This window comes from Aphidius gifuensis, linkage group LG5 (genome assembly GCF_014905175.1).
Source record: "Aphidius gifuensis isolate YNYX2018 linkage group LG5, ASM1490517v1, whole genome shotgun sequence".
Taxonomy (NCBI): domain Eukaryota; kingdom Metazoa; phylum Arthropoda; class Insecta; order Hymenoptera; family Braconidae; genus Aphidius; species Aphidius gifuensis.
In genome coordinates, this window is record NC_057792.1 from 7,410,643 (window position 1) to 7,430,510 (window position 19,868).

The following is a 19,868-nucleotide window of genomic DNA, read 5'->3' on the forward strand; positions in this document are numbered from 1 at the left end:
TATAACTGCAATTTATGAACATTAAATTAATATTTGTCATTGAATAACTATTGGTGTTTCATTGTTATCTTATTTTGATTATTTACACATATCTACATATATATATGCAAATCGTTTCGTTCTATTTAATTTTTAATCGTTTATCATTACAATAGACAGTCAATTATATAATAATGGCTTGATAAATAAAAGTTTTGAAGTATCAAGTTAAATAGTTATTTTATAATTCTCTGGGTTTTAAATTTATATTAAACTTTGCTTAGAAGACTTTAATGTAAAATAATGTATAAGAAAATTGACCTAAAAGGATAAATTAAAAAAAATATAAATTTTAATGAATTACGTAATAAATATAAGGTTATTTTTAAAGCATAAATTTTATTTGAATAATTTTTAAATGACAAAGATGAACATAATTTTTAATTAAGGCGATAATACCTTTGAAAAAAGCGTTTCACAAGAATCGCCCAAACTCTTTTAATATTGAACTTAGAGGCATGAAATTTTGAAGGTCAATATAAAATTGCATGGCCGATGGGCTGATTGTCTCAAAAATTGTTAATAACAAAAAAAAATTATTAATAAATTACAGTTTTCTATAAAAACGCGATTGATCCGTTTTCATTCAAAAATGCATTCTCAGTTTCCAAAATTTGCAGGAGAACTTAGAATAATATGGCCGATGGGCTGATTATCTTAAAAATTGTAAATTATAAAAAAAATTTTTATTGTTTTTTTTAATAATTATGACCTTTTTTATCATCAATCACCACGTCATTCTTCAAAATTTGTAAAAACTAGATGGCACTGAGAACGCTTCTGCAACTTGGGGGATGAAATTTAGGTTGGGGGCCTAATGCCCATGATGTGAATTGTGAGTGCTTGTAGAGATTATAATTATAAAAATCAATTACAGTAAAGAATCGATTATTATTAAGAAAAAAGTTTTAAAAAATGATCATACAGTTGCTGAAGCAACTGTGTCTTCCCTGCGGGGGGAATTTTAATTTCTTCTTTAATATATATTAAAATTCGTGACTACAAATTTATTTCATTCTCTATTGTTACAATGATTATTGTTACAGCTAAAATTTATTTAATTTTCATTCATTTTGCTTGTTCCTTCTAATGGGTCATCTCCATGTCCAGAATCGCTTTCTTCTAACCTTTTAAACTTTCTGTTTTTATTCATTTTGTTGTATTATGATTTTAGCCTGTCAATGTTAAATATTTATTACAAAATTGTCGAGTTCGATTGTATTTATTCTATATACTTTTTTCTCTTGGTTGAATCAGGATCTAACGTTTTAGTTGTTGCTGAAGTCGTCATTATATTCTTAATTTTTTTATATTCATTTATTTTCAATTCCTTTAATACTATCACATCACCCTTTTTTCCCTAGAAATTTTCTGCCTTTTCATTCCATATAGTTAGTTCAATCTAAAATATATTTTCTTTGGTAAATTTATTATCTTTATTTAGTTTAATCAAACTTTTTTTCATTTAAATTTTATTTTACTTCATAATCACTGTCGTCTGCTAATGTTATTGTTCTTTATTTTAATAACCGTCCTGACATTGCATATATAAATTCCACTTTATTTATTGCTATTATGATTGCGATGATATCTAAATAATGTCATTATTACTATTGAATAGTTTTCTTTTTTTTTTTTTTTGCTAAAATTATTTTGCCTGCAAATGAATTAATTGGTAGATGTACAATTTCTTGTATTTTTTTAAACTCGAAATTAATGTTTGGTATATTTTCATTTTCCTCATTGTCATCGAATTTTATATTAGCTTCTACTGGTATCATTATTTCTTTATTATTTATTGATGAGTATTGTTCATTAATTTTTTCAATAATCCTCCAGTGATCGTATATATTTTGTTTAAATTGAATATTTAATAATTTATTATGTTAATAATTTTTTTTAAAATCTTTTTGTTGAAAAATCTTGTTGAAAAATATGATTTTTCCATGATATTTTTTCTTTTTTTTGTTTACTGATATTTTCCTAATATTTTCCTATAATTATCGTATTTTTCTTTATATTCAGTGATTTTTCTATATTTTTGTTTATTCGTTTATATATTCTTTATTTTCCCATATTTTTCTTCATTTTCCATATTCATCGTGTTCAGATTAATCAAGGGACTTAGAAAATTTTCAGGGGGGGGAGGGCATAATTGATATGTTCCCTTATTTATCGTTTTTTTCTTTATATTCAGTCACTTTTCTATATTTTCCTTTATATTCACTGATATTTTCCCATATTTATCGTTCTTTTTCTTTATATTCAGTGATTTTTTTATATTTTTCTTCATATTTAATGATGTTACCCATATTTATCGTATTTAGATTAAGGGACTTAAAAAATTTTCAGGGCGGGGGGGGGGGGGTCTACCATGGTTGGGGGGGGGGGGGGGCCAGATGAAAAGCGAAAACAATAGGAAATTAAAATTCCCTAAAAACAATTTTAAGAGTCTGTGTTGTGCCAAACAGTATACTGAGAAAAATATCCTGCGATTTTTACACAGATTATTGTAAAATTTGGGACCGTGGCCGACATCTGCGAAATACACCATAATTTTGTGTAATTTTTGCATAAATAAAAAATGATACTACGTTATCTGATAAATCCCATAAAATTTTCATTGACTATATTGTAAGATTTATTATTTTTAAATAAAAACTTATTTCATATAAAAAAATGTAAAGTTTGCATTAAAAGAAAGATAAATTTTGTAATATTTTATTGTTAATTTTACATTTTTTTAAGAGAAATACCGATTATTCCGAGAAAATGAAACACCAGAATAATTTAATAGAATTCATCTTATTTATTGTAAAATTTACCGAAAAAACATGAAAAAAAATATTTATTCAGTGATCTTTTTGATTTACGTCGTTGGAACGTAAAAGTTACACTTTTTCCGTAGAAATATTGTGACGTACACATTGCTCCCACTCTTGCTTTTTTGTCGAAATGTTTTTTTGCCAAATAAATTAATACGTAGCTTGAATTACTTTTACAGCCATACGACACAATAATTATATTTTAAAATAAATAAAAATGATGTAAAATTAAACTAGACTACAAATTAATTTATTTAGCAATATCGATTCCTTAGCTATTTTTCTCATAATTAATTGATAACAAAGCTATAGGCAAATGTTTCTAAGAAAAGAATGTTGCCAAATAAATTGAGTCGTAATTACGACTAGATTAATTTTACAGCCATTACGTAGTAGATAAAAGACATGTAATTTTATTTTTGAAAAACAAAAATGTCCAAGGAAAAGCAGTACGTAAGAAGAAGATGTAGCTAAGGAATTAAGGTTGCCAAAAAATTATGTTTAAAGAAAATAATGTTGCTTGAAATATAATTCTTTGGCAACCTCAATTCCTTAGCTACATATATATATATCTTTTCCTTGGACATTTTTTATTCATTTTATAAATTAAATACATGTAAATTTATTTTTTAAAAATACAAAGGTCCAAGGAAAAGCAGTAGCTAAGGAATTAATGTGACTAAGGAATTATTTCCTTGAATCATAATTCTTTGGCAACCTCAATTCCTTAGCTACATCTTCTTCTTAGCTACTGCTTTTCCTTAGACATTTTTTATTCATTTTATATATAAAATACATGTAAATTTATTTTTTAAAAATACAAAGGTCCAAGGAAAAGCAGTAGCTAAGGAATTAATGTAGCTAAGGAATTGAGGTTGCCAAAGAATTATGTTTCAAGGAAATAATTCCTTAGTCACATTAATTCCTTAGCTACATCTTTTCCTTAGCTACTGTTTTTCCTTGGAAATGAGGTGTAAATAAATTTTTTGTTTTTCTTTTAGATAAAACTACGGGGTATTTTGTAATTATACCTTTGTTGACGTTATATGTTTTTTATAAGTACGGGGTGCCCCGTAAAAAAAAATTCTCTATTTTTAAAAGCCTTTAAAATTTGTTTGTTGTCATAAAAAAATAAAAGAAGCCGTAAAAGTACGGGGTCCCCTGTAAATGTAAATCGGTAACTTAAAAATTCGTCAATGTTTTGCTAACTTTTTTAGAGTTTTTTTCCGTATTTATAAATTTCTTGGTAAACGTTCTATATCTACGGTGTCATACCGGAATATTTGATAATACATTCACAAATAATCTATATACCCTACATAGAATATAAAATAACTCGTGAATACACCGTAAAATATTCAATGCGCAATGAAATAATTCCGTGATAATTATATATTTTTTACATCATATTCCCGTAATTATAAATTCCTGAATTTTTACGGTATTCTTTCGTAAATAGTAGTAACCACATGCAGAAAACTTAGTGTAAATAAATAGTTAAATACGGAAATGTCAACTTGGCCCACTTCGTAGTGGTTGCCCCGTAACGAAAAAATTCTCTCAGTGAATTATAGTCTCAGTGAACTATTACTCAGTGAACTAATTATCTCAGTGAACTATAGTCTATATTTCTATCACAGTTAATTCTAGTTTATTTATTTGTTTTTAATTTTTATACTCCATTCATGTTTTAATTTTTTCTATATATGTTTATTTCTTTATTAATTTAATTTATCAATTAAAAATGTATTATTTTTTATTTGTCGAATGTCATCTTTGATATGGACGAAAATTTTCCGTTTTTTAAGTTTACGCGCGATGGCTTAGGGGATAACGCACTGGCTTTAGGATTATAGGTTTATATAGGTTTAGGTAGATGTAGGTTCAAATCCCGGTCGGGACAAGCAAAAACAAAAATAAAACAAACAAAACCCGTTAATATTCTGAATAAAAAAAAAATCATTTTTTTTTTTTTTTTTTGTCAATTTAAAATCGTTATATATTATTCAAAAACAAAAAAAATGTAAATTTTACATGATTCGTCGGTAAAACACCATTTCTACAAAATAAAGGTAATTTCTACAGTTTAACTTTATAAAACAACATTTCTACAAAAAAAATGTAATTCTCGCAGTTTAACTTTGTAAAACAACACTTCTACAAGAAGAATGTAAACTATACACAAAAATACGTGAAACACTCGATTACTAAAAAAAAAATGAATTCTTACAATATTTCAATACGGTCCCAAATTTTACATTATTTTCTGTGTAAAAATCGCAGGATATTTTTCTCGCAGGATATTTTTTATAAAAAATCGGATTTTGGTTTTGTATGTAATATTGTATGTAAGTAGTTTGAAGAAAATACTAGTTTGTTTACATTTTGTAACATCAAGTTGTCAAAAAAAAAAATAACAACAATTACATATTTGTTATGAATTTTGCATGGTGTTTTATGTTTAGCATGGTTTTTTATATTCTAGTAGTTTATAATAGATTTGCTTGCAAGTATTCTTAAACATTGCTGTAATTATAATAATGACAATATTATAATAATATCAGCAATGCCAGAACCGTATTATCAAAAACAGATGAATTTTGCATGGTTTTTTATATTTAGCATGAATCTCAAATCTTAAAGAAAAGATTATAAATAATGTAAAATTCTGGTGACCAGTTATTTCATGATTGATATATGATTTAATATATATGTCAAATCAAAGTGCATGGTACTGAATAATTATTATAAATTATAATAATGACACGTAATAAGTCTCAATATTTTTCAAGTTTTAGACGTTACCAGAATTCATTATTGTATGCACGTATAATCTATTTTGTTTTTAAAATAGAACTACGCTTTATTGCATGATTGAAAAAATAATGTTTTGATTGGATTCAAAATAAATATGTAAAGTACATTTCATAATATTAAGATCATTATTTTTTTTTGCATGCCGTTTTGTCAATATTAGTAATATATTTTTGTATTTATGTATTGAGAAAATTATGAATACTTATTTCAATATACATAAAAGGTAATTATAATATATTAATAATTATTTTAGGACAAGGTTTTAATATGACAATATTATATTGTTTAACAAGTTAAAGTATACGAAACCTCATTTGTTGTAAAGCATGGTTATATAGATTTAGGGTAAAAAGTATCCCGGCTATGCCGAAGTATGGGCCCAATGTACTTTGGGACTCATAGATGGGGCGGGAATTCGCTCTATCGATAAATATAGGTTAGGGTTCACTTGAAACCAAAGGTATTGCTTCGCCTTAAGGTACAAAAATATTCAGAGAAAGTAATTGAATTGTTAATAATTATAATAATTAGCATACAAAAGGCACGGTTTATTTTTAATAATATCATATGAAATAGATTCATCGTAATTTGTCAGTTTCATATTTTTTAAAATTAATTTTTTATCATCGTCTGTTAGACTAAATTTATTATCTTCAATATTTTTTCTTTTCATTCATTGTATTATAATTGTATTAAATTACTAATTATATCAAGTAGCATTTTTTGGCAATTGAACGAGTGTATTATAGCGATCAATTTTTCAAAATTGAACATGACACCTGATTCTGTTTTTTTTTATCTTTAAATGTCTTTTGTATCAAAAATGCTTTTTGTTTTGTATGTCAATACAATTGTTTTCTTTTTTTTCTTTTGTCTAAACTCTATTTACCTTATTATACCTTATGGATCCTTTGCTTACATACGTATTATACTTATTGACCTTTTTTTCGATAGTACCCTGTTAATATCATTTTTGTCAAGTATCTAATAATTATGTTTTAACAATGTTAAATTTTAAGTAACTAATTCTAATTTTTTTTTATGTCAATCAGTCTAACTTTAAAATGCTAAATGTCTTTTGTAAGTTGATACAATTTTTTTCCTCTGTTCTAACACAATCCAAATATTTTTATGAATTGTATCTTGTCGATATTACTGTAGCCCATTTTTAAAAAGTCATATTTTTAGAATAGTAAATTTTAAATAGCTAGGTCAATGAAAATTCAATCTTTTTTCTTAACATGAAGAACTTTTTCCTAATATATATATCTGACTTCTAAACAGCACCGTTTCTTTGGATTTAGATCCATTGACTTGTCAATTAATCAGTCGAAGTACGTGACAAGTTTATTTTAAATGCAGTGGATTTTCTTTATCCTTTTTAATCTCAACGATGCGAGTTCTCAATGACTGGTTTACTTTTCCTTTCCCTTGAGTGGTCCAGCCACTGCCCCGAGTGGAAATTTAGTTAAGGTTCTGATCAGAACCGGATCAGGGAACCTGATTTCAAATCAGAACCGGATCAGGAATCCTGTTCAGGAATGGATCAGAATGTAACGCTTTTTTTAGGATTCTGATCAGAATCGGATCAGGATAACTGATCAGGAATGGAACAGGATTCCTGATCTGAAACGGATCAAGTAATTTAAAAAAAAAAATTGTTTTTTATTATTTGATGTTTTGTAAATCGGTTAACTAATTTACTATATAGCAATGTTAATGATGAAACAGATTGAACGATAAGATTGTATATACCTAACATAACTTAAATTACCTAACCACTACCGGACGCGAACTCGGAACTTTCAGATTACAACTACGGTCCTTAACACGCATGGCCATGCCGTCTATCGATAATCCGATGTGATTTTTTGCTTTCATAAATTACATCAGCTAAAAAAAACTTAAATTCGAATTTGCGACGTAAATTTAACGTAAAAATAAAATATAACAGTTTGTTAAATTGTCCGTTGTCATTTTGTTTTAGAATTAAAATTAAAATTAAATCCAAAAAATATTTATCCTGATAGTATTCTTGTCAGAATCTCATCAGGATTCCCTTATTCAGAATACGTTAAGGTTTCCTGTTCCTTTTCTGAACAGGAAAACTGAACAGTGTTGCCGCAGACAAATTTGTGAATGTACCTCAAAAAATAGAAAAACGTACCTCCTGGCAAAAAAATGTACTTTTTTAAAAAAATGGCCGACAAGAGCTAGTCTATAGGAAATTTTATTGAAGCAAAAACAATAAAAACATCATTCATTTTTTTTTTAACGTTATTAGAAAAATTTTTAATATTTTTTTCAAAGTCTACAATAACAATGGTAATACTTGAGTATCGAATTATTTTTGAAAGAATAAGTCATTATATTTCTTGTGCTAAAAATAAACAAAAATAACAAAAAACATATACGGTAGCATTAATTAAGACTCTTATACAGTGTTTATATACATTTTACAGGGTTTACCTCCGTTTACATTGAGCGCGCGCGTGCGCATACTATACAATTTGATTAGCTCAAGAAATTTTTAAGAAAAAACGAAAACGTACTTCCAAAAAAAAAGGCGTACTTTTGTACTGGCGTTTCAAAAACGTACCTCGAAAAGTACAACTGTACCTCCTGCGGCAACACTGAAACTGAATGGAAAATAATAGATTTTTTTTATTCATTCACCCTTATAGTATTCTAGTCAGAATCTGATCAGGGAACCTTATTAAGAATACGTTAAGGTTTCCTGTTCTTTTTCTGAACAGGATTGAATAAGGTCACCTGACTTCAGGAAATCTTCAGGTATTCTGACCAGATTTGAGCCAGAAATGAGTCAGGTTTCCTGAATAAGGAATCCTGATCCGTTTCCTATCAGGTTCTCAGGTCAAATAGGGCATCCTGAAAATTTTTCCACTCGAGGCCCTTGTACTTGAGTGCCCAAGAGCGAGCAAATTCTTATAATTAAAGAAAAATTATTATTAGTATCATAGATTATTGGTCGAAAAAAAGCAGATATTTATATTACGTTTAATTGCAGCAACTGCTCCAGGATGTAATATGGTAACTGATTTTCTTTGTCGTTCTGGCCCTTGAGCACGTGCAGATCTTCCCGAAAGTGTAGATTTAGCTATGACCTCTGGTTTGATAACTCCATCTAATAATCGGCGAGCCAGAATGGTTTCTTTCTTCTCACCGTTGCTTATGGCAGAATAATGAATAGCTTCTACGCAACTATATAGCCAGTATCGCCTAAATCTATCATTTTTCCTTTGTGAGTCGATGCAATAAGTGATGAATCCAGGCTGTTATCCAGCGAACTTTCTTGCTCACGAGATTTACCCTTCAAATAAGTATAGAAATTTAAATATTAGAATAATATGAATTGAAGGACTCAATATATTCTATAGAATCATCATTAATTTCATTCGTATTTAATTTTAACAACACATACCTCGTCTGAATCACTTTCGTTCTTATCCTCTAAAATACACGGAGAAAAAAAAACGACAAATATTGTTGAGAAAACAGGACAAAAATTGTCGTGCCGCACAACAAAGTAGAGGCGAAGTTGAAACTCTATAATATTTGTTCTGCCGGTAGTACAGTTTTTGTTCATCTGGCACAATCTGGCAGAGTAATAATTACCGTACTGTTTAACAAAATTTGTCATGCTCCAAACAAAAATTAATAGACATACAACAAAATTTGTTATGCTCTAAACAAAAACTGTTGAACATACAACAATTTTTGTATTTAGTTTAATAATTTTTATTATTCCACATAACAAAAAATCTAAAACCATATTAAATTTTTTTTTTTTCAAAATTACGAAATAAATTTTCATTATGATAATTAAAAAGAAGAAGGAAAACAATTAAGGAAGGATTTATTTTTCATATTTATAATTATTAAAAATTAAAATAAAAAATCTCTGCATTAAAATGACAGATGCAGGTTATGTTTGTCATTTTCATATAATTTCATACTTTATTGTTGATGTGATTTGTTAAATATCAAGTTTGGTTATTTATCTAGTTGCTCACAAAAATTTTAGTCTATAATTCGATGATTAAAATGTTATTAAAACTTGACATCTTGGGATTAATTAATTTATTTTTAAAACGTCAGTCACACAAAAGCTGATCTTAACTTAGACTGACTTAGAAAATTCCACACAATGCCATGTAGATATCCCGAGGCACACGAACAAGACCGAGTCTTACCGATAACACCCGAAAATCAAATTGTTGTGCAGCACGGTAATATTTGCCTTGAAACTGGACAATATTTATTGAGCAGCCGAACAAATATTATTAAGCAACACAACAAATATTATTGGATGGTAAAAATTGTTGTGCAGCTAAATAAAATTTGTTCAACGATACAATAAAATTTGTTGTATCACAACAAATTTTGTTTAACGATAGAACAATTTTTGTTGCAGCACAACAAAAAGCGACAGGATAGGATTTCGCCTCTAGGTTGTTGTGCTTTCACAACAATTTTTGAGGTTTTTTTTTCTCAGTGTAGAGTATGCTTCAGTTTCATGTGGTTGATCAGGAAGTATTGAGTTGGCATCTTCAAGAAAATCCAAGTCGTCATCAGATCCATCTGTCATGACCTAGAATAAAACAATATAAAAGATGACTATAGTTGTAAACAATAGTTAAATAAAAAAGGCAGATTTGAATGATTGGAAGTTCAAGACAACTATACTAAATAATTCAATCTAATTAAATGATTAACTGACATTAGTGACATTTTGTTTTCCGATAACTGAAATTCGAGTGCGAACTGGTGGTTTTTCTTGCATGGAATTTTGTTGAGTAAGTTTCATTATATTGTCATGAAATCGAAGCTGCTCACGAGCCTAAATAAAAAAAAAGAATTAAAATACTTGACGTTGATTTTGATTCATTTTATTTAAATTTAATTTCTTCAAAAAAATACCAATTTTCCCTTATTTCCAGAATTGATTCCAAGACCAGCAACTGTAACAGACTCATCATCAGATTCATCTGTGATGACCTTGTTCTTGCACAATATAAAAGATGGCTATAGTTGTAAACAATAGTAAAATGAAAAATTGTCAGTTTTTTGTTTTGCAAATGTAAAACTGTTAAAAATTTTAATTCATTAAATACTTCATGTTTAAGAGATGCTAAGTTATTATTTTTAATGTTCAAATGTTTCAGATTGCATAAGATAATCACAACAGCCAATTCATGAGCGTTATTGTTTTTTTAGTGTTAACAATTACGAAGCTTGACAGTGAATGTGGCATACAAAAATAAAATGTCAAACAAAAATCGAGAGAAGATAATTGTTAATCACGGGTATTTCCCAGTTTTAAATTTACATAATAACCAAAAACATTTCATACAGAAGGGGATATAATTTTTTTTTTATTGTGATAAAATTTTCAAATACTCAAAATGTTATTATATTTATATTCTTCTAGCTTTTCAATTGAAAAAAAAAATATAGTCAAGTGCTCCAAATTGCACCCTAATTGTTCCGTAGGATTTTTTAAAATTTTTTTTTCTTGCCGTTAGATTAATTTTTTTTTTATATTTTATAAATATGCGTCATTATTAAATTTTAGTTATTATTTTAAATCTATGGGATTTATTAGATTTAGTTTTATTAATTTATCGCAGAGCCCAATTGAAGATAATGGAACCGGTTACATCAATTCGATACAACATATCGTTGAATAGAAAAAAAAACCGAAAGACCGAAAAATTAAAAAAAAATATCGTAGAGTCTACTGATGAAGTGTCGTCGATTGAGATGTTGCCGGAATTGATCAGTCGATATTTGAAATTGAGCCCTGTGGAAAAATGGGAATATTGAATCTTATAAGGCCCAAAAAGTAAAAAAAAAATCATGATTGTTTTTGGAAAAGAAAAAAAACCTAAATTTGTTTTAACATCGACTGATTCGGTTCAGCGGTTCAAAAAATATCGCGAAAAAACAAAACGTGACACTACATATCGTTGAATAAAAAAAAAAATAAACGACCGAAAAATTTGAAAAAAAATATCGTAGAGTCTGCAGATAAAGCGTCGTCGATTGAAACATTGCCGGAATCGATTGGTCAATGCTTGAAATTGAGCCCTGTTAAAAAATGGGAATAATAAATCTAATAAGGCCCCAAAATTGAAAATAAATAAAACGAATGCTTTTGGGCAAACAAATTGAACAAAATGAGCATCTTCAAAGCCAATTCGATTCAGAACTTCACATTTTATCTCGAAATAACAAAAAGTCACAGAAAAGCGAAAACATAAGTATTCTACGGAACACTAAAAATGTTTTATGTTCGGGTCCATATTACTAACATAATGAAGATTTAATAAACAAGGACTTTCTGGAATGAAATATTATAATTTATAAGAATATATTCTTATTATAATTGTAATAAAATATTACATCAATTTTATTAATAAAATAAATAGTAATATACAAACAATAATAAATAATTTTTAAATTTTTTATTGTTTTCTCATTGTTATTTTATTTTTAAAGATATATATTTTATTATTTTTTATTATAATAATTCAAACTCATGTTCATGTTTATTTATTTATTCATTAGAACATATATACATGTATTTTACTACTGAATTAAGTTTATAGAATATTAATAATATTATTATTGGTCAATTTAATTTTAAAGTTTCAATTGAATATAAAAATTTTCTAAGTTCCAATTTTTAACATGAATAAAATTTAGTAACGGCTGCATTCTCTTTGAAAATTGAAAATTTTCAAAACTCCGGCGGGAGGACGCGTTAACTCCGAAATTATAATTTTTATTTATTATTTAATAATGAATTGTAATATAATAATTTTTTATATATTACAATTATTCATTATATTAAATTTATTTATAAAACTTTAACCTCAAACTTTCAAAAAACAGGATAAATACAAAATAAATAAACTAAATTAATTCCTAGAATTGTTGAGTGCTACCATCTGCCATCTTAAAAAAAAAAAATTCTAATGGTAAAAATGAGTGGGTATTATGCTCTACAGTCACAACTGCGTATGGCAAAAAAATGATGAAAAAAAAAAATAATGATTGTTTAAATCTTCATTAATTGTTTAAATAATCAACTAAAAAATCTCATATTATAGTCAAAAAATTTGTTAGAAAATTTTCTACAAGCTGTTGAGCCAATTAAGCTCATTGAATGATTTCTTTGTGGTTCATTTTATTTTATAAACTACTCACTCTGATATTTTTTATAAACAATCGCTAATTATAAAAAAAATAATTGTTGAAAAAATTTCAAGTATGGCTCTGGTTGTAGATTTTTTGACGAAGAATCCATTAAAACTAGCATAAAACCTCTTAGTTGATTTTTAAAAAAGTTATGTCTGTTCCAAAAAAATGTCGTTTCAGTTTTTCTTGAATAAACAAACGAATTCGATTTTAAAAAATATAAACTTTTTTTAGTTATCTTTATTTCATTATTTACTGTTATCTGTGAAATTTTCGCATCCATGATTTTTTCTTAGTTTTCTTAATATCTCGCTTCGAAGATTTCGTTACATTTTTCTTTTGTCATTTGTACACTCAATAGTTACCCAAAAAATTTTAATTTTATCAGAGGCTCTAGAGCTCGTCGAGATCTTCAATTTGAGCCTAATACGAATAATCTAGCTTAATTATTATAGAAGCTATGAGCGGTATTCATAAAACATATAGTGAAAACAATACTATGGGTGGGACGCTTCGCGTCTATCCCACCTCCGTAAAAAGTATGGAAATCCCATACTGAGTATAATTTTTATAAAATCATACCCAATATGGGATTTACATTCCTCTTCAATTTTGATTACACGACATAATGAATTCGTCCAAAATAAATCACGACAAAATATATTCAAAAAAATATAATATAAATATAAATAAATAAATAAATAAAATTAAAAATTCTATCAAGAACTCATTAAAATTGTCTTTTAAAATTATAAATACAAAAAATGAATGAGAGAAATTAATGGAATGAATGAAAATAAATAAATAAATAAAATTAAAAATTAACCAATATGAATTGAAATTATTTCTGAGTTATTCGTTAGTCGAGAAAATTTACAATGTGCCATAGTAAAAATTTAATTCTCTTAGAAATCCTATAGGTGTCACTGATAAATACAAAGCAACATGGTTAAAATTACAATGGGCCATAGCAAAAGCAATGACAGACTCAGAGAAATGTCAACCACCCCTACTTTTTAGCCGACTGCGCAGGCGTGTCTTTGCTTATGTTTAAGTAGTTAATGAAAAACAAACAAATGTTAGCTTTTGTAAATGTTGTTGTGGCGCAGCGGATAACGCGTAGGAATTCTGTTCGGGAGGTTTGGGATTCAAACCCTGGTTTAGGTTAATAAATGAAATAAAATAAAATAAAATAAAAAGAAATAAAAAAAAAACAAATAAATAAATTATAGATATTGACAATAAAAAAAAAAATTTTCATAATATTTTCAATAAATGGAATAAATTTTGCGTTTGACCATAACAAAAATTACTATGGTACACAAAAAAAAAATAGCCAGGCCCACACGATATTTTGCTATGGCCCATATGAAAATATCATGAAACCGATAGATGGCGCAGCTCAGCTATGGGCCATTGTAAAATTTGCTATGTTTTTTTCGTAAAAAAAAATAAAAAATTCTCTCCGTGTACTATGTTACATAGTCGAATTCGGCGTTTGTTAAATTCACTATGTTACATGGTGCGGTTTGCTATGTTCTCTGGTACAAATGACTAAGTTATGTAGGTAGGTAGAAACCACTATGGTCGACGATAAAAAATACCATGTTGGTATTGGTACCTTGTTAAGTTTTTTTTGTCCGGATTTAATTTGTAAAATTTATTTTGTCATGTTACCTTCAATTTTCATTACTCATGTCAAACATTTTAATAGTCCGTAAGATAATGTCAAAAAAACTGGACAGAACCATAAGTAACAAAAATTCGTTTAATGGTAGTCCTTGTGACCCAGAACACTTTGCTCGACTGGCTGCGGTCTTAATTGTCGGGCGTCCACAGGTAAGCCAGGTAAAAAATTAATAATTTAAACAACAATTTCAGACATAATTTTTTAACAAATACTTTTAGTTTTATTATATTAACCTAATTTTAAAATGGCTTACGAATTAATTGTCATCCAACCGAGATATTAATTTTTAAAAATTGAAAAAAACATGAATTATAAAATACGTTATAAATGGCAGCCGAGCTAGATTATTTTTTTTAAATGTATTTTAAATATGAAATAAAAATGGCTGCCAAAAAAATAATTGTTAAAGTGGTTAAAAAAATTATTAAAAATTGAATTATAAAATTTAAATTGTAGGGTAATACGGCGGCTGAGAGGTATGGGGATTACAGAGTGGCGCGAGAATAATAGAGTGGTGGGGAGATTGGCAATCAGCTTGGAGTTATATTAGAAAAAGAAAACTATAGAGAAAAGAAAGATACATAACTCCCCACCACTCTATTATTTTCCCCGCATTACTCTACAATTCAATTTAATTTTTAATAATTTTTTTAACCACTTTAACAATTATTTTTTTGGCAGCCATTTTTATTTCATATTTAAAATACATTTAAAACAAATAATCTAGCTCGGCTGCCATTTATTTTCATGTTCAATTATTAATATCTCGGAATGAATTAATTCGTAAGCCATTTTAAAATTAGGTTAATATACATATATAAAACTAAAAGTATTTGTTAAAAAATTATGTCTGAAATTGTTGTTTAAATTATTAATTTTTTACCTGGCTTACCTGTGGACGCCCGACAATTAAGACCGCAGCCAGTCGAGCAAAGTGTTTTGGGTCACAAGGACTACCATTAAACGAATTTTTGTTACTTATGGTTCTGTCCAGTTTTTTTGACATTATCTTACCGTCTATAACTTCAATATTACGGAGTATGGAAAATCCATGCCATTTTTAGACTCTTTTCATACTTCCATACTTTCGTTATTCTTTATTTTTTATCTCGTATGCCAAAAGAATTATCTCAATATTAAATTAAACGAATACTGTTGGCTAATAAATCTCGACACTTTTTGACAGTATTTATATTTCTTATCAGATGTTTAAATAATATTGAAATGTTCAAAAAGTTAATTCATCTTTTAATATACTTGAATAATATACAAATATATATATATATATATATATATACATATGTAAAACTTAGTAATGATACGTTCAAGTTTCATCATGTTCAAGTACATTTACATGGAATAATTATGATTTTAAAAGACGTACAAAAAGATTAAAAACTATTTACAGAATAAATATAAATTAAAATAGAATGTAAAGATAAAGTTCGTGTGGGACTATATAAGCAGTAATATTCAACATCACTTTGAATAAATATATTAAATTATTGTACTACAAAAACCTGCAGATAATTACCAAAGTAGAAAAATTATTATGTATGCAACCGTTATTTTGAGCTGGGCAATATGTTCAAGTATTTTAATTTCTGGTAAGTGATTTTCCAATACATATCAGGTAAATCCAGTAAAAAATTCATAACAGCTTGCTAATAATTAATCAAAGAAAAAAAAATGAAACCCGCAGGCCTGTATAAAAAATTCTTATTGTAATTATAATTTTGTCATACATTTTTAACATACATCATACATATCTTATTCCAATTTTTATATAGGGGAAAGCGGGGCAAAATGGAACACTTAAGGAAAAAATATAAATCGATGTGTGACAATAGTATTTTCCGATTAGTTTTTCTCACTTATTAATAAAAAAAACATAAATAATTTTTAAAAATTAAAAAAAAAAATTATTATTATAAATTTATTTATCGTTGTTTAATAAAATGTGATATTAATCACAAAAATTAACTTTTTTTTATTTTTTTTCATTTATAATTACAAACAATTGCTTTTAAATTAATTTATCACCATTTTTCTCGATGAACAAAAAAAAACATATAAAAAATAATTTTCTTTGTTCTTAAAAAACGTGCTCAAAAAATTTTCTAAAAATTTTTTTTTTTATTGCATCTATTTTCTTCCGGCTTTTTTAATCACAGAGTGACGAAAAAGTGAAAAAAAATGTGAGTGAAAATATTTTTTTGGGTGTTTCATTTTGCCCCGCCGTTCCATTTTGCCCCGCTTTCCCCTATATTTATTTATTTTTTTTGTTTTCATATTAATTTTGATAGTTGCAAATGGAAATCTACCGAATAAAATTTATGGTGGAAAAACCGTTCCCATCGGTGATCACTCATATCAAGTGTCTGTACAATTTCGAAATCATCATATTTGTGGGGGTGCAATCATTTCATCGACTTTTATTTTAACTACAGCAAGCTGTATGTTAGCTGATCGTTATGTAGTTTATGGAAATATTCAAGTATTGACTGGATCAAATAGTCTCATAAAAGATTACGGAGAAAACGTTAATTGGAAAATTTATCCAGTTGCATATGTTATATTTCATGCTAAATACAATCCACGTATTAATTGGATTAACGACATAGGTAATTTTACTAGTGAATCATTAAATTTATTCAAGTTACATTTGCTACCGTCAAAATTCAAATGAAAAAATTATTTAATTTGTTGATTTTTATTTTATTCCAAAGGAATCCTGAAATTGGCTACAGAATTGCATTTCAATGTTGACTGTTATCGAGTTTCTTTGCCACTGGACAACATGGCTTTACCTGAATTAAGTTTTACAGGATGGGGTAGAAATCCAGTGACTAATATCATGACTAAATATCTTCAGAAAATTGATGTTAGATCAATGAAACATACAGTATGTATTGTTAAATACTTTAAAGATACATACATGAGTAACACTCAGTATTGTTTATTTCCACATCGAAAAACTGCTCGAATCACACAGGTAAATAAAATACTCGTTGAACGACGAATAACCGAAAATTATTATTATATGTTATTAGATTTTATTGAAGTCTAGGCATAAATAAAATTTTTTATTAATACATTTATCAGGGTAATAGTGGCAGCCCTATTCTGAGCCGATCAAAAATGATTGGGATCGTTTCTGTTATTTCATTGAATCTTCGATATCCTGCAATTTATACACGTGTTTATAATTATTTATATTGGCTGAGGAACATATTTCAGAAGTTGTAGTTTACAAATCTATTATAAATTTGAGTAAACTGCAGTAATGAAAGCGATAGATTTTGCATTATATTATAGAAAAAATTAAAATTTTGTAGAAAGAAAATAATTATATATAAGAAAAATACGAAGTTAAGCTCTGTAATATGAATAAATACATCTTCTATAATTGTTTTCACTGTATTAATTCATTGTAAATATCCACTTATTTGATACTTGCACTGAGAAAAAAAATTGCTGTTATCGAAAAAAAATTTTCTTCATATTAGCAAATTTTTTCTTGGAACTTTTTTGTCTTAAGTTGAAAAAAAAAATAATTAATTTGAGAAAAAATGTCTTGTTTTGAGAAAATATTTTTTTTCAATTTGAGACAAATTATTTTTTTTTTTTTTAAATATAGGATTAATTTAAGAAAACTTGTAATAAACTTAAGGATATTTTGTCTTTTGATTTGAGGGAAAATTTGCAAAAAAAAAATGGCTTATACCTCAATTTGAAAGACAAGTCATTCGACTTAAGGCAACAAGCGTTCAAGTTGAGAGAAAACTTGCTAAAATTGAATGACATAACCCTCAATTCAAAACAATATTGATTTTTTTTATGTAAAATATTTATTAATTAAAATAACTTGAGAATTAAATTAAAGCAACAAACGATCAATTTGAGAAAAAATTTGCTAAAATGAAATGACATAACCCTCAATTTGAAAGAAGAGTCATTCAATTTAAAGCAGCGAGCGATCAAGTTGAGAGAAAATTTGCTAAAATAAAATCAAAATTTGCTCTATTTATATCATTATTCACTCAACTTAAATATGTTTTTTTCTCAACTTGAATGATTTTTGTCTCAACTTAAATTAATAAATAATCAAAAGTTGAAAAAATACATTTTTTAATTAAAAAAAAAAAAAAAAATTATTATTTTGCGCTCACTGAGAACTTCACTCCGTTTTTTTTTTGTATCATATTTTTTTTTTTTTTTTGTATATCAATTTTTGGTCCCGAGCGCGATTCGAACCTATCTCCCTAAAAACCTATCTAAACCTATATTCCAAACGCCAGTTTGTTATCCCCTAAACCATCGCACGTTAACTTGAAAGACAGAAAATTTTCATCCTCATTAAGAATGACCTTCTTTCACATATATTATTTTATTGAATATATAATAAACTTGACGTCTTATAATACATTTATTTGAATAAAGTTTATTTTAGTTTTTTTTTTTTCAGACAAATAACAAAAAAAAGTTAAGGTTGATTCTGTAAATCTGAAATCGCAACAGATTTTTTTTTTTTTTATCTTATGTTTAAATGAAATAATTATCTACATTGTCAATTTTTTTCAATTTTTTTTGTGTGGTTTTTTTGAGATATTTACTGTCAAAGTTGACAACTTTAACACGCAAGGTATAGGCGGTACATCATATTTTTATTAATAACTTTTTCAAAACGCAACAGAAAACGTTAAATTTCTATCAGTTTGTAGTGCTAGAAAAGACAAATTTTTGATATAAATTTTTAGTATTTCGTCTGTTGCGTTTTAAAAATAAATAACTTTAAAATTCAAAAATTTCGCGAGAAGCGCAGCACACAGACATGAACACAAGCATGGTTTCAGTGTACGATGTAATCTTCGCTTGCTAGTGTGTAGCCACGTACACACATACTACTAAAGAACTTAGTTTTTTCATCAGTGGCGCCACAAAAAAATTTAGGACACGGGAATAAAAAATAGCGTTATTGATATACGGGCCCTCCGTGGCATAAATATTGGTTCGGTGATGCGACTGGGAATCAACCTTAAGTGGTGATGTAATTTAATTTATTATAAAATACATACTTTAATTTGAATAAGTTGAATCTATATATCTATGTAGTAAGGAAAAAAAATATATGATTGACATTGTTAACTAACTACTAAACTGCAGCAATTTTTTCTCTCAGTGTCGTTTTGGTCATCTTCAATTTTCTGGATCAGCAGTAACTTGTGGATGATCAATTACTCTGTATCTGGCCGTCGAAATAAATCGGTGCA

At 27.1% G+C, this 19,868-nt stretch overlaps 2 long non-coding RNA genes across 2 annotated transcripts; one reads left to right on the forward strand and one right to left on the reverse strand.

Moving 5' to 3' along the window:
* The first annotated feature begins 7,964 nt into the window (after positions 1 to 7,964).
* Positions 7,965 to 8,235, forward strand: LOC122857435. Its single transcript, XR_006374195.1, has 2 exons — positions 7,965 to 8,006; positions 8,144 to 8,235. It is a non-coding gene; the product is annotated as an uncharacterized LOC122857435 (long non-coding RNA).
* Positions 8,236 to 8,453: 218 nt separating this feature from the next.
* LOC122857436 lies at positions 8,454 to 10,293 on the reverse strand. Its single transcript, XR_006374196.1, has 3 exons — positions 9,124 to 10,293; positions 8,698 to 9,012; positions 8,454 to 8,626 (listed from the first exon to the last, which is right to left on the reverse strand). It is a non-coding gene; the product is annotated as an uncharacterized LOC122857436 (long non-coding RNA).
* Positions 10,294 to 19,868: the final 9,575 nt, after the last annotated feature.